We start from the raw sequence: 17,040 nt of genomic DNA on the forward strand, positions 1-17,040 counted from the left end.
AAAACGGGGAAAATTTTAACCATTCTCTCTTATGTGACGCAAGAGAAGTTGCGCGGGTCAGCTAGTTATGTATAAACATTGATAAGCTATTCTTTACCATGAAGTCCTTGAACCCGTTTCTCACATACTTTATTTTCTACTTCAAAAGTGTTTATATCATCACGCCTTTTCATCTCGTCAACGAAGGGTCGACATAAAATAATATATTACCTCAAGCTTTACGTAAACCGCCATCCATCTTATGAAAACCTAGGATCAGAAATTGAATCTAGGGCTCGCTAAAGGCTGTCGCAAAAACATCATAACTTTGAGTGAATAAACGTTTGCTGAAGAGACATTATTATAAATTCTGTACGTAATTAATTTACTTTGGTACAGTGATGTCACAGATTTTTAATTAGTTAGTGTTATTACAACATCACTTTAAGGCTGGTTTTCTACCAGAGATGTGCGAGGTCGGTACGGGAAAATGTGTATGTAAGATTCTCTTGGTTCTTAACAAAGTCATCCCTAGCTATGAATGGTTGCACATAACTGGTACGGTAGCCTTAAAACTGTACCATAAAACTTAACTATTTTATGGAGTCTTAATTGTTTCGTTTCTTATTAAAGATTTGCAACTCGTAAAAAAATCTGTATGACAAATAAATATAGAGTTAATATTAAATAGCTGCTTGTAGATATCTATTATAATTTAGATTTTCGGGATGGGGAAAACAAGATATTTTTTTTTTATAATCCTCAATAAAAACTATTTTTCCTAGTGGTTTCATTACTAGTCTAGAAACAAGTCGTCTGTCGGTAGTAATCGCTCCTTATATTAAATGAAATCAGTGATTAGGGATCTTATATTACATACAGATACATAAACATTATATTATATGCACAATATCAATCCTTAAACAAAAACGCTGTCCTATATAAATATTACAATTTACACAAATCTAGTTGTTCCATGAGTAAAGTGTAACTTCTTTAAAAATTCAACGGACACAAAATTTCGTTGTCGTAAACCTTTGACCCTCGGGACACGGAGGGGCGACCTCAATAATTACAGATTGACCTCCAAAAAAATTCAATTTTCTGTTTTAATTACTCTACATTGATACCAATTAGCTTGTTTGTACAGACCTTTTGTGAAACCTGCTGTGTCACTTTGGTATTGTTATTTTAACCCGAAATTTAGAATAGATTAGTTTTGGTTTGAAATTATTTAAATTGGCTCTGTAGGTCAGGTTTTGACTGATGTTTAAGGTGATAGGTTTGGTTTCTGGAAAAAATACTACTACTATACAATTAGCTTAAAGAGTCCAAAATAATTACAACAGACACAAGGTTTCCTTGTGGCGCCTTTTTTTAAAGACAATTCACACTATTTCAACAATAACACTTGTTTTTGTATCAAGAGCACTTTACCAAACATACTAATAATGGACACAAATTACAATCAAAACCGAAACAATAATTTGAGATTCGTGAAAATATTTTATTTGTTCCGTGTTGGAATCCAAACCACTATCTCATAATCATAATTAATCATATCTCTTCTTGGTTATTCGTCCCAAACTGTGGTGCGGTCACCCTTCCTTATATTCTCCCTCTACTTAGCCCTATCCTTAATCTAACCCACTATTATCAAATGCAACAAGAAGCGCGACAACGTTAACCACTGCACCCTGGAGGCCAAAATCTCCTAATTTATGCATAAACAAACATTTTACTTCACGAATGTAATTTAATAAATTATATGCTGACGTAACAATTCTCCAATATTTACATCTCTCAATTATGCCGACCACGTGGAATACTGAAACCTATGTAAGTAAGCAAAAATATACATTATCCTTAATGCGTATTTTTCAGTCGTTTAATATTTTACAGACCTTTGATAGATCCCTGAAAAGGATTACTGTCTCACTCGGCTACACAACTTCAATGACATGGAGAAATTTCATTTAAACACATAATTAAAACGTAACATTTTTTAGGTCTGACAAATTCTGTAGACCAAGTGAAAGAGCTTGATCATGAGGTCTCAGTATAGGTACTCGGATCAGGCAAAGGTTTTCTAATTGTTGCTACCTATTGCATAATAAAAATGACCTGAGGAGGATCGCAGGGAGCCGGTGGATACAGGCCGCATCAGATCGGTCACTCTGGAAATCTATGGGAGAGGCCTATGTTCAGCAGTGGACGTCCCATGGAATGATGATGATGACTACATAATAAATATCATATCATTTACTAAGAGTTTGTGAACATGCCCAGTATTTAACAATCGACTCCCTGTATTATAAGGTAACAACACGGCCTACACTTCAGATGAGTGTAACAAGCGTAATATTAATAACTTAAATTTGAAACAAATCGATTTCAGGAAACGAAAAAAAATTACACGAAAGTTCTCGAATATTCTCGTCAATGGTTATTTTATCGCAATTAAAACCCCAAGTTGCGGGCAAAGTTGAAAATTTAATTTTGCCCGAAACAATTTCTTATCGTGTTTTTGGATACGCAAAAGATTTATTCGGTAACTTTGTACGTATTGGGTTTTCCGTGTGTTTCGCCTTATTTCATTATTAATTGCAATTTCAAGGGAATGAAAATTACTTTTTTATAAGTTTTGTTGTGACGTTTGGAAAGAAAATTGATTTGAAAACATAATTTTCTTTTGGTTGCAGTAGGTACTTTTTACGTAATGGGCAATTAGAAAATTCGGTTACATCTAAACGGTGATTTGTTTTAAAATAAATGTACAGACATCATATAAATAAAGCCAATTATTACTATTGTAATATGTTACTAAATCAATAAGTTGGTTATTAATTTAATCTTAAGCACCAACCTTGTCTTTAATTGTTACATAAGTTTCATACGAGCCTTAATTAAATACCTTGTACTAGGAACCGCTAAATTCAGCATATAACTAAAATAATATTCTTGTAGTATCACACTTCCGAACAAAGTTAATGAAAATTGATAGTGTGTTTCTACATACGCGTCAAAAGCTTAATACTATCCGTATTTTCCATTCTAATATTACAAACACGAAATTAACTTTTTCTCTCTGCTAATATACTTCACACCTGAACTTGTGGTGTGAAAAGTATTAGTACGAACTTTTATCGCAAATACTATCATATCTTATCAGGTTATAGTATCGGTCATAGCATCGTACATCGCCTGAATTAAAACACGAAATCAAACTTAAATGAACAGTTCCTCATAGTCACTGCCAATTACATATCTAGTTAAGACTTGTGAGTAACACAGAAACCTACTTACTGACCCGCTACATGCTAAGATCTTCCAAACTAATTATTTGTGATTTTTCCCGAACTTAGACACTGTATTTTGAAGAACTGTAAAAACACCACACACTTCATGATCAAATGAATGTAGCAACGATATGTTTGATACGAAAAATAAAAATTCACAAAACACAATTACAAGCTCAAATAGCGCATTCCATGCCAAAGCCCGCAGTAGGATAAGTTCCAGATATTTATGCTTGTTGAGCCTCAAATGTTGCCAATTAATGAAATTAGTTCGACCAAATCGTCGGAGATAACTTGCCAACTTCAATGTTTAATCAAATTAAATGTTTTCACAAAAAGACATATTCCGCAAAATTAAATTAGCTTTTGTTGCTGATTGGTTTTAGAATCATTTTGAAATCTTGCGGGTTTTCGCTAAGAATTCTGAGTAATTTGTAACGTCGTTTTAAATTGTAATCTATCGCTCTTTCTGATTGTATTTGGACTGTCTAGACTTCTTTTATTAAACGTTTAAAGAGATATTACATTATTATTGGCAGGTAAATCTCTTCGAAGGTATTTGTAGATATTAATTTTGATATTTTTACATGTTTTCTTTTTATTATTATATTAGGCTTTTTCTTTGACATATTACCAAAATTGCATTGGGTTAGAGTACCTAGTAGTACATTTCTACTACATAGTTATTAGGTCCAAATAATAATTTAAGATCTGCAATATTTGTGATTCCAAACCAAACAGTAAATCTAAACTACTTTTACCTCTGCTTTTAATTAACTTTCCTTTTGGTATGTTCAGTGGTCAACCTGCTGTCAAAGTTGGCCAGGTCGACGTTTTACGTGTTCTCCGAAGCACGGAGAAGGTCAAATACCACTAAGCATCCACCCATCTATGACCGCGAATGACCGCGCTAATGTTGCTTAATCTATAGTTTGTTTAGTGACCGGTGAGCATAACAATCTTTGAGCTCCTCATTTCCAATGTGTTTCAACTACTAAAGTCTATAAAAACCGAGTAAACGTTCCCGTTTCATAAAAAACGCCATCAAAAATATGACCCACTATTTATTCACTATCTAATATCCGGTGCAATATCGATCATAAAAATAATGTAATCCGTATTCGTATTTAAACATCGAGTATCGATACCTACATATATCGATACTCGAATGTCAACGGGATATTGGAATCGATTCGCAGCTCGGTTCGTGTACCGATCACTTTTATATTGTTGATTGAGTTTTGTAGGCAAATCGTTTTGAGAATTTTTGTGAAGATAGGTTTTTACGTGTACCGTATGGAATCGTGGATTCTTTATTTGGTTGGTTTTAAATATAGCTATAGGCAAAGTTGGTTGATGTTCTATTTCTATAAATTGATGGCTATTTATAGATTTAAATAATAACAATAATTTTATACTTAATACTAGCTTTCTAAACGATCCAGTCATAAGTTTTAATAATACTAAGATTTATATAATACTTAACAACTTTTCATTAGTATCAGAAGGGTTTATATTTTTGATATGACTTATTTATCATGACTAAGGTTATTTCCTTTTTATCACTACAGTGACATTTAATTTACGTGACTCGAACTTTACCCAAATTAAACTTTGCCCAAATTCCATATACATAATAAGGTCATCAGTATAAACTCCATCAGAATTCTCAAAGCCTATAGTCTCTCCCAATTCACGAATAAATCAAAACTGAAATTAAAACCATTCATTTTTTCACTTCCACAACGATTATTCTTTACCCGTCCAATGAATGATAAATTAATCGCATTAATATTAAATACCCGTGATTCCGTAATTTTACATTCAATTACATAGATTTTAAAGCAAACCACTGATATGAATGGGTAAGTTCAATTGATTTTAACCTTTGTTTTCTCACACAAAAGGTTTCTATTGCCTTGTTCACGTCGACTGTAAAATAGATGTTGGAAATTTTATACTGTGATTTTTATTTCAGTAAATCGAAATTGTATGCGTAATTTGTTTAGATCAGGTTTTGATATTGATATTATCGTTGCGTGAAGAATATTGTCACATCTTGTTAAATGCTATATAAATGTAAAAATAGTTTAATTATTATTCAATTTTATTAAGCTTTTGGATTGATTAAATTGCTAATCATAGCGTTCAGTACCTCGATTCTCTACCACTATCGACTACCGAAAACCGGCTAGCTATCGAAATTTTGACATTTAGAATGTACTGCCAAAATGTTTCCTACGACACCCGTCAGAGGCGCTGACCAGATTTTCATACAAAATTTCTCGATGGCAGTTCGGTTGTCGGTAGTCGATAGTAATAGAGAATCGAGGCACAGTTTTACTAACTTTCTTAATACTGTATCCGTTTACATGGGTTATATCATTGTGTAAACTCACAGTTTTCCTCATGAGTTACGAAATCCATAAATTGTATTTGATGAAGTCATCGAAAGCAAATTCTACTAAGTCTTAACGTTTAAATAACAAAAATCTCTATATAATTAATATTTACAATTTCATATCAAAATAGTTGACAGCGCGCTTTCTAGTAGTACAACTAAAAACATTGCGTAGTAAGACTACTGAGAACTGGAAAAGTAAACCCACATACTTCCCATACCGTATTGCATAACTTGAAAATCAAACAAATTGTAATAAGTTAGCTACTCAAGTATATTTGTCAAGTTATTTATCTACAAGAGTACGAGTGTGGAGAACAACTCGCTTTCCCGTTACACGCTGATATTATTCACGCCGCAACGTGTTCATAATGTTTGAAGGGAGGGCCGCAGTGATAGCGATTTAGGATAATAGCTTCCTATTGGTTTTCTTTACCAGGAATAGATAAATTATATTTTTGGTTACTTTGTATAAGAAAAGTCCATTATAATTTATAGAGTTAACTTATAATGAGGATTCCTCTGGAACAGTAGCTGGTATCAACCACAGCTGCAGAGATATTTGTGCACACTACTTGTAGCAAGAATATTACTAACACAATTGCAAAACAAATTACAAATCAAACGTGTTACCTCCCCAAAACACCATTTCTTGGTGAGCACGAAGATCGAAAAAGTAAAAGCAAATTTAAAATGAACAGCAACAAAAACTCTTCATTTGTATACTATCCATATTACTTTTATTTCAACGAATAAATACAAAAGTGAAATTAACCCGCTACCCGCTTCTCTATGCTACCCGCTATAACTAGCGCCACACACAAACAAACAAACATTAATACAGTTATGTCAGTACATCTCCCAATTGACACCACGAGGTTCTAACTAAGTAAGTTCCCTTTGATTCATTACTGATTGAAATTGTTCACTAAGGATTACTTAGAATTATTTATATGTTTGTGACTTTATATTTGAGATATGTTCCAGATATTTTGGATAATAATCTTTAGTGGTGCATTTTCCTAGTCGATACTAACGAGCTTCTAAATGAGTGGAAATTTCCTACCACCGTTGACTATGGACAACCGCCTATCGACGAATTTAACTCGAAAAACTGATCAGCGCCTCTACCGGGCGCAGTAGAAACTATTATTGCAGCCCTTTTAAACGTCAAACTTTCAATACTTAATTGTAGGAACTAAGCTCTCATTGAGTTTTTCAGTGAAAGCACATTGAGCAGGGAGAGTTTGTTATTGAAAATTATTATGGGAAGATATAAAAAATATATAGAGGATATTATAAGATAATTGATTTAAATTTTATCCAAGAAAACTGTTAATTAGATTATTAATAGAAACTGCCCTAGTTCACATTATCTCAACCCGAATTACTTTTAAAACATTTTCGTTCCCAGTCATCCGACTGCAACACCGTCTTTCCATCACCCTTCTAATTATACAGAAGACTTTATGTAACATTAATTTACAGTAAAAAGGGGAGACAAAAAAATACGGAACTCGTATTAATCACCTTTAGACATTTACAGCTTCATTTCTCCTGAATTTTCACCCCATCTTACCCCTTTTGCAACATCTTCTTGACCGGGAAGACGGCGAGTTTTATTAAAACAAGAAAAAATATACTCACATCAAATGAGTTAGTCCCATACACAGCCAATTTGTCTATAGTAAAAAAAAAGAGTTTCTTTCATCATTGACCTGTATTAATTTATTGCAGATGATTAAGATAAGTTTCTTTGGTGTAATAGTAGCCGCTACAGATCCACGACTTATTACATTTTACACTCTCTATTCCACTTCTCTAGTAATTAGGGCGCTAGACCAACACAACTGGTGTGGAATCAAATGCTGACCCGATAACTTTAATGTTTAGAAGCATAGAAAGAACTCGTGTAGCGATCCAACCTCCATATTTCAACTAGAGCTTTTATTTAGAAATTCTTACTAAAAGAACTCATGATCAACACACAGTAATAAGTTTTTGCCTAGGATTTTAACCCTGTACCTTTTAATAGCAGTCTTACTGTTACTACGCAGTCAATACCCTTTCTACCACGATCAGTGCCCAATACATTATGCAAGACTTTTTTCAACGACAATATCAGAGAAATACGTCGGAAAGCCTTTTGCATAAATAATCTGAGTGCCGGTTTGAGTCCCGTTTCCAAAGATCGAATACATTATAAATGGTTCTCTTGTCTTTCATGTATTGATACATAATATTTGATCATGTTTGATGTCAATATTAGGTTTAAAAGGGTTATGCCTAGATTTGAATTGGTTAGTTTGATTGTAACCGCGATTACTCATTGTGATTGTATGTTAGGTTATAGTTTCATAATAGAATATGTACTGGCACAACTAATAGAATTCTAATATTAATAATAAAGGTGCGAGTATGTGACTTCAAGATACTTAATTTTTGACTCATAACAAGATTAGTCTTCAGGAGTTATTTTGTGACCATGTTTATGATAAACTCTGTCTACATATTACATATTCATACACTACAGAATAACATTTTAGCATGTACTATATTTTGTTTGTCTTTTCCTGATTTTGTAAATACACTTTAAACAGAGTCCTGCATCGTTGGCCAGTTTCAATGAAATTGGCTGATGTAGCCGGATAGCGGCTAGGAGGACATTTACAACGACTAACATAAGACGTGTGAACATTCTACCTAAATGAAAACATGATTTGATTTTTTATGTCATTTTGTTATGCCTTCAGTCAAATAACAGTGTCATTAACCTTAAATTCTATAACTATACACTTTTATAACACAACTACCACATATATAGAGCAGATACAACCAGTAAAACATTCTGTACCGCACTAAGAACATCATAAAAACTAACAAGGTGATACAGGGTGTATTGGCAGCATTATATGTTTACTACAACATTGCAAACTACGGTGTTGTGTGTGCCAAATACATTTATAGAAGTATGTTGTTACCTGGATTAGGTTCAAAACCGAATGAAAAGACAGTAATTCTGAAGGTGAATTGTCAAATTTCATAACGGTCTCTGAGATTGGTCAAATTGGTAAACCTAGAATGCTATAAAATCATTTAAATATGTCTTTTTTCTTACTTCCATTCAAATACGAAATCAAAAGAATATAAGTGAGCGAGCTTTTGCTGCTGCTCTCGAAGGCTTGTTTGATACAGCCACTTTTTGTCGGATTACACATTATTATTATTCGATAATTCATGCATGCCAATTCACTCATCTAACTTTTCGGATTATAACATCAAGCAAAATTTAGTATTTAGTTAATTTAGTTTAATTTAGCAGAAAATGGCGGTGAATTAAAGTGTTATTATTTCCTTAATATTTTTATTGCGATTTTCTAAAAAATAAACTACAGCTATGTTTACGTAAAAGCCTGATAAACGGGTTATTCATCAGCAGCTTCAAAAGATGAAGTTATTTGTCCAACACCTGCAAACGTGGCCATCGGTATTCATCCCTTAGTAAAGTGAAAACCGGTAAATTTCGGTAAATGCCGTTAAATTTCTATAAAGCCAGACCTAAATAAACTCGCTACAGGCTGGCCTTTTGAAATTAAAATGTAAAACACACTTTGAATATTCTTTGGTAAAATAAACATACCCAAGTGCGCCCTCTATTATTTCAAATGCTTTGAAATTTAAGATGCTTTCGCGTATGTGAAAATATACTGATAATTTTGTATGTTTTTGCTGTTTTCAGTTAAACTTTTGACCTGGGATTTAAAAATACTTTGTACAAATAGTACAAAAAATAAATTCAATTGAACTGTCCAGTGGCACTTGCTAAGCTTCGTTTGTTCGTACATACAACTGACTCACTATCTAGTACTTATACTTACAAAATGATTTATGAAAAAAATTGAAAAAGAAATACAAAGAAACGTGACGGTTTTTCGCATTTTGACACACATCATATTATATTCCGTTGTTCACGTAGATAATTATTAGGTAAATTGTAAGTCAATGACCTTTAGACACTAAGCAAATCAACTATCACTTTGTACATACAGTCATGTAACCATACGACCACACATAGCAATTTTAAAGTAGAGCTTAGATTTTACTTTTAAAGTATATTGACAAGTTAGTACTTTTACTAGGGAAGAGAATTCCATAAGATTTATTGGTGTCTTAACTTTTATTTCCATCGTAAAGCAACTGCAACTTATTCGTGAATAAAATAAATTATTACTATTATTCTTTCGAAAGAAAATTCGTGACAGCTTTTCTAGTGCAAGAATGCAAGAAAATCTAGTTTCTTTGAGAAATTCTAACAAATTCAAGATTTCATTCCACTTGATTCTTCTTCTCACGAAAATATCTAGACATTTAAAATTTAGAAATGATAACCAATGATACAATTTTGAAAAAAAAATCTGTAACGAATCAAATCTTAGTTAAAATGCATTATTATACAATGAGAAATGTAACCATTTTTTCTTTCACAAAATATTTTTTTTTTATGTATAAAATAAATATTTTTAATAAACCTTAGTCATAAATACTCTAACACCCTAACAATAAGATACAGAAATAAACTAGAAAAAAAAATATTTTCAACCAGAAAGTCAACCTGAATAAAAGAGAAAAAAAATCGTTCCATTTACCATAAAAATTAAGCAGTAAATAGCAAAGAAAGGGGCTTCGCAAAAGACGATGTTAAATCGGACCCCTTTTATCCAAGGGCCCGTACAACTCATTACCATAAAAGTATAAAGCAATTCAGGGTTCCGTAGGTTTAACAATCAAAGAGTTTTGACCCAAAGGTCCATTTTATTTCCGGGTACTGAACCTTTATTGTCTCATATTTACATATACAGGAAATTATGTAATACCCTAGACCTCAGTTTGCAAAAAAAGGTCAAAAGAAAGGCTTAGTTCTTTGTAATTTAGATTCGGATGATGTAAATGTAGGAAAAAGTGTTCAACTAAGTTTTTCTTACGACTTCTGTCTTGTTATTTTTGTTTGTAAAATCTGACCACTTTCCATATAGAATAGCGTATTTTCAACATTTTAACCGACTCAAAAAAGGAGGATGTTCGCAATTAATTATATCTATTAATTAATTGCTTTTCTATTAAAAAAAAATCTTTCTTTGTCGTGTTGATGGCTTGTTGTCGGTAACTCTTTATTTCAAATTGATCCAATCGCCATTTTTTAAAAACAAAGTGGCGACAATCGAGAACATTGGACTGTTGACTCTATAATATTGACTTATACGAGCCTCAAAACACACAAAAACTAAACTTTAATATATAACATACAATGTTATCGTTCTTTAACGTTTATTTTTAAAACTTAAATATAAGAAGTGCGGACATCTTGTAGCGAGTATCGAACACAGTGACTACAAAATTACCCCAGAGATTGGTGAATGTATCCAGGTATATTTTTATTACCGATACAGAAAGGCGACGTGTATAGCATACTTTTAACATGAGTTTTTCGGTTCTAGACTGTTTAAGTTCAAAATACATTTTTTTAAAAGATGTTTGATTTTTATATTGTTGTTCCAGGTTATTTTCTATTATAAGTTTGTTTTTTTAGGTATAGGTTAATAAATTGGATATATTATATTTCATTCGTATTTATTGTATGGCTAAAGCTGATTTAGTCAGTTTTATACCAGGATTTCTTTTTTTCTGGCTTAAACATCAAGCAAAGTAAGAGAATAAATACATTACGCGTTATAACGTAAAACAGACTTAGAATATTAAAAAATCTATGATATTAGTTAAAGGGCAAAAAACAATAAAACGCATAATTGCAAAGCCTTAACTGTAGTTGTAAACAATATCTTGCTATTTTAATCATCAATGATTATATTGTAAGTGGATCCAAAATACCCCATAACATTGTCAATAGCTAACCTATTATCGCCCCTTCATATTTTAATTGTCATTATCAGGGTATTACCCAGATTATCGAAGGGTATGATTAAAAACCCTCCATAATACTCAACTAGAGGTTGTTCCATTTATATTTTTAATTACAACCCCTTTTTTATTGCGAATTTTCCTTTATTGGTTGCCATGGGTTTTGATGACGTTGGCAAAATTGGGGTTGTTTTGACCACGAGCAACCATTATCAAGTGCAGCGTTGACAGGGTTAGAGATTAAAAAATAAATTAAATGCACACAGGTTAAAATTGTTTGTAAATTTTTCAAGTTGTTGGCTACCTTTTTTTTACTTCCAACTCCGGTTTTTGAAATACAATTCGGTTTAAAAAGTAGCTTGTATACCAGTAGCACGATTCTCTACAATTGAAACCATCGAGTATCGAGAGTTTGACATTTAAAATATACTGCCAAAATAGTTACTACGACGCCCGCTAGAGGCGCTGAACCAAATGTCATACATATTATTATATTTTGGATAGCTAGCCGGTAGTCGAAGGTCGATAGTGGTAAAGAATTGCCGTACAGTTTCAGGAGTCTACAGTCCAGAGACATTTTACCTAATAATATTCACGTAGAAGGCTTTCACGGGAACGTTTCAAAGATTTTACTTGCGATCGGTTTAGACGCGAATAAAGCACTTTGAAGTTGAATAATGAAACAAGGAGAGATATTACTATTGGTTTTCTTAGAAGATTTGAGTTAGTATTGGGACACTTACATACATACTTTCTAATATTATAAATGTGTTAATATATCTCTAACACTTTTCCAACTAAGCAGTTGAAAAAGTGGCCAGAAGTTTCTTGCCAGCTCTTTGGCCCTACCATCCGAACTAGCGGTAAATACCGTATTTTTGACTTACATAAGTGTGTCAGTATGTGACCTAAATCAGATGAAAATGATTTGATTTTTGACCGAATATTAAACATGGAGACTAAAACAGCATAAAAAAGGCTACTATTTTCAAAAGCCCACTCGTATGTTTCATCCGTAAATTTCATCAAAATTAGATCAACCGTTTAGCCGTTAAAGCGTGGCAGAACTGAATTAGTATTATTTCAAATCTGGGTACATGATGAACACTTTGTAGATGGTACTTAACACATATATCTTAAATAAATTGAACTAAAAATAACGCTTTCCCTTACTATTTATCCAACCGTTTTCTTTAATTAAATGTCTCCAAGAATCAACACGTAATTTAATTAAATTCATTAAATAATTTGACTGCCTCAGTTTGAAGCGCTCATAGCCAGCTGCGCTCACCGGTAAGTAAACGATCTGTGTGTTAAGCAACCCTTGGCGCGATAATTCCAAAGATGGGTGACCAGTGTGACCACCCACTGGTATTTGAACTGAGCGTGTCCGTGCTTCGGAGACCACGTTAAAAGTCGGCCGTAGTAGTTACTAATTAAAATGACAGTCGTTAAGCGAAGTCAGTCTTTTGGGCGGCTAGAACAACTTTGACACTAGGTTTTCTATTAACTACACGATACAATAAAAACAACCCCTAGGGCACGGTCAGCGTATATGGTCAGCGTATATAGCTGGTTATGAGGATATACGTTCGATTCTCGCGTTCAGCAAAGTACTATTGGTTATTTCTAATTTAGATTAGTATATTTATACTTGGTACTGATAAATGACAAAAGGTTCGCTCCCTATTACATAGGACTAACATTGTTAACGGCGAAATTTGGGTGTCTTTCACGTTTGCCTACACTTTCAAGTATAAAAGGCGTGATAATGTGTATGTAAATAATTATTTCCAAGAGTAAAATTAAATGTAAGTGAATATAATCGTGAAGGGTCCGTATCATTTTATATTTATATGAATATGTAAGGGAGGTTTACTTTGTGTGTTTTAATTTGGAGGCAAGGGACTTTGTTAGCATAGAAACTGAGAATTTAGTACCGAAACTGTGTACTTTAATCAGAATATTCATTTTGTAACTATGTTGAACATTTTGTCTATAGATATTATGTAGATACAGCCTATATTCAAGATCTATAAAGTTAGGAATTTAGCTGGTTAAAGATTTAAGACTCTCGAGACTTGTACACATTATATTATAATGGAACGGGAATAAAACGCGAATGCATATTAAAGGATACCTTATTTGTTTATCCGACGTTTCGATCAAATTGTATGGACCGTTGTCACGGGCTGACTGATATATAGAGAATGCTCATAGTAAAAAGTAGCATATGTCGTTCTATGGGATTTCGTCTTTCACCACCAAGTTTTATCTATATTAGTATAGCCGTTTTCATACGCTAGTACGAGACACGATCTCTTTAACTATAAGTTTGTCACTAAAACTCGCAATCAATTTAAAACTGTTTTACTAATAAAGCTCATTATATTATCACCTCTAGAATAAGGATTAGACTCTCTCCCGTAGATTGTTCCATTACTGACTATCTCTTTTGATGACAGAAGCTTATGTTCCAGGTTAAAATGCCCTGATGAGTTTCAACAAAAAAATCGGACATTTTACATGATTTGGTAACAAACATTCGGTAACAACACTTTTTACATAATCATTTGGCGATTAAAAAGAGTGGCCAGTAGCTCGATTCTCTATTACTATCGACTACCGACGACCGAACTGTCATCGAGAAATTTTGTATGAAAATCTGATCAGCGCCTCTGACGGGTGTCGTAGGAAACATTTTGGCAGTACATTCTAAATGTCAAATGTCGATAGCAAGCCGGTTGTCGGTAGTCGATAGTGGTCGAGAATCGAGGTACTGAAGTTTCTTGCCAGCTCTTCTCATTGGCCCTACCTTCCGAACTGGCGGTAAATTCACTCTCTGTATCATTGACCATCATAAGTTGACTTAAATGGATAAATTATTAGATTATTTTCATTTTGAACATCATAACTGTCTATTTATAATTTAAGACCTTCCTAATACTATCATCTGTGGTATAATTATATCTACCACATGCGGTTAACGGTTAACTAACAGTCACAGATAATTCCTAATACGTTGAGGTTTGTAACTATCATCTTGTATGCATAATACCTATAACAACCTGTCAGTCTGTGTTATAATAATACTACTGTGACGATACAAGATCGTCTATTTTAGTGTTAATAACCTTGCTCCTGAAATAGAGTTGTAGTTTTTCCCATGTAGAGTTTTTTTATTTTGAATATTAATAACTTGGTTGTCTTATTTGATCTGTACCATACAGTTTTTATACATACATAGATAGACAAAATCCCTTTTTCCCATAGCGGTAAGCAGAGACCAGAAAAGTTACAAAACTACATTAATGATGCATATCACATTGTGTAATGATATCGGAAATTTAAAAGGACAAGCCATTTATTACCACACGATTTTTAAAAAATGAAATAATTTATTGTAATAAACCTTACACTGAATTTACTTTACGCGCAATTCTGATTTCAGATTTTGATTACAGATTCTGATTTCAATTCTGATTCTATGTGAATTAAAAAATGCCACTGTTTTGTAGCCAAATATAAGTAAGACAACTAGAATGTTTAAAAATTCTTACAGTATTTCTTATCAAGAAAATATACTCTAAGCCTCTTGTGGTATGATATGATTTATAAAAAAATATTATCAATTTTTATATATTTTCATTCTCTTTCTATCTTAATATAAAAGAACACATTTCCTAATAATATCAATAGCGTACACAATATATACATTGGTTATTCATAGCTATTAGCGTGCCCACATCAAGTCCCGCCTAAACACACTCCGAGTCGCCCATTATAACGTGTAAGTAATTAAATTATTACGATATTATATTACCTTCATACTAACATACAAAATTTGTGTGATATACGTCAAATTGTTTATTAATTTAGGTCAATATCTGACATTTAATATAATTGTACAACTTATCAAAAGGTCGTAGAACGAACAATTCAAAGTTAAATAGATTATAATAAAAAAAATCTGTGTATTTTCAAAATCAAATGGTGTATCAAACAGGTCACTGTCCGCTGCATAAGCCTCTCTGCTGTTGTTGTCTCTATGTTGGACTATAATTAGGTTTTGAATAAAAGTCAACAGATTTTATCCTAAATTTACTACCACTACTATGTAAAATTAACATATTTCTAAGTGATAAAATTGGTACTTAGAACTTTAAAAAGAACAGGATTATCAGCGGACTAGAAATAGTGTACTAAATGTTATTTTTATTAATAAAAGCTTAGTTTTAAAAAAATAACGTTCACCGTACATCGTTGCTAACAATGTACCGTGAATCATCTTATCTTATCTTATTTGTTCGTATATTTTATCAGGCTTTTTGCAAAAATAACTGTTGAGACGTCTGCTTTCCTCTTAGAAAATCAATCGAAACCTCAAAATGACTGCCAATTTTAGCTTAAAACTAGCTGACCCGGCAAACGTTGTTTTGCTATAAAAATTAAATAAAGAAACATTGTCCAGCGGACAATATTGTGAATCTAAATTCTCAGATCCCCTTAAACACAGACACAAAAAATTTGATCAAAATTGATCCAGTCGTTTAAGAGAAGTTCAGTGACATACACACTTACAGAAGAATTATATATATAGCTTAAAATAACTATATACCTTACAAATACAAAGGTATATTTATATCAATCAAGTGCTCATTAATTAGTAAAATTATATTTAAATACCCTCCAACTGAAGAGGGATTTATCGTAAGCCTGTTCTAAATTATAACGATATTCTTATCACAATTTCCGTATACACCCTTCAAACATCACTTAAGTACTTAATCACCTCAACAATCAACTTGAATTAAGCCCCAATTAATTAGAATTATTGAGACAATATAACATTAAGATGAACATCTTAAAATACACACACAACTTAAAAACAAAAAAAAAATAACTGTATCACTTACCTTATTCACTCATCACACTTGTATCACACAAACATTATCACACTATTTGAAATATAAATCACGTCACTTTATTTACGAGTGATACGCGTATTATTACTGTGATTCGGAATACGCGGGTGATACGCCGCGGCGGTACGAATACTGAACAGAGCGTACTACAACCGGCAGGCTCTAAGTTCTGGCGCATGCGTATCGCGAGAAACGTCAGGTGTTTTAACTATCTCGTTCCTTGAAAGTCCTTTGGCTATTGCACTGAAGATATCTTCAGGCTACAGCCAATCGAGATGAATTTTTGTTTGAATAGTTTTCAACTTATTTTTTTTGAGGGTAGGTAGATTTTGTTGGTTTATATGGTATCTGCCAGTGTTCCAATTATAGAGTTTAGTGTAAATTCTAAGTATATTGTTTTAGGAGACGTTGCTATTGAACCAGAAAAATTATGTCGGTTTTGTAGTGTATCAACTTTTGGTATTTAAATTTTCTTACACTCAATAAGATCTTTCTGTCTTTTATCTATTTAGTTTTATTA

The 17,040-nt window shown here is 32.6% G+C and overlaps 1 protein-coding gene across 1 annotated transcript in view; it reads right to left on the reverse strand.

The window, feature by feature from the left end:
- The window catches only part of Dop2R (dopamine D2-like receptor), a 280,079-nt gene extending 263,441 nt beyond the window's left edge, over positions 1–16,638 (reverse strand). Inside the window, exon 1 of the mRNA XM_076120752.1 lies at positions 16,512–16,638. The gene's annotated coding sequence lies outside the window, so the exon portion shown is untranslated. The remainder of the gene's footprint in view (positions 1–16,511) is intronic.
- Positions 16,639–17,040: the final 402 nt, after the last annotated feature.

Source organism: Anticarsia gemmatalis, chromosome 12, assembly GCF_050436995.1.
Source record: "Anticarsia gemmatalis isolate Benzon Research Colony breed Stoneville strain chromosome 12, ilAntGemm2 primary, whole genome shotgun sequence".
Classification (NCBI taxonomy): Eukaryota; Metazoa; Arthropoda; class Insecta; order Lepidoptera; family Erebidae; genus Anticarsia; species Anticarsia gemmatalis.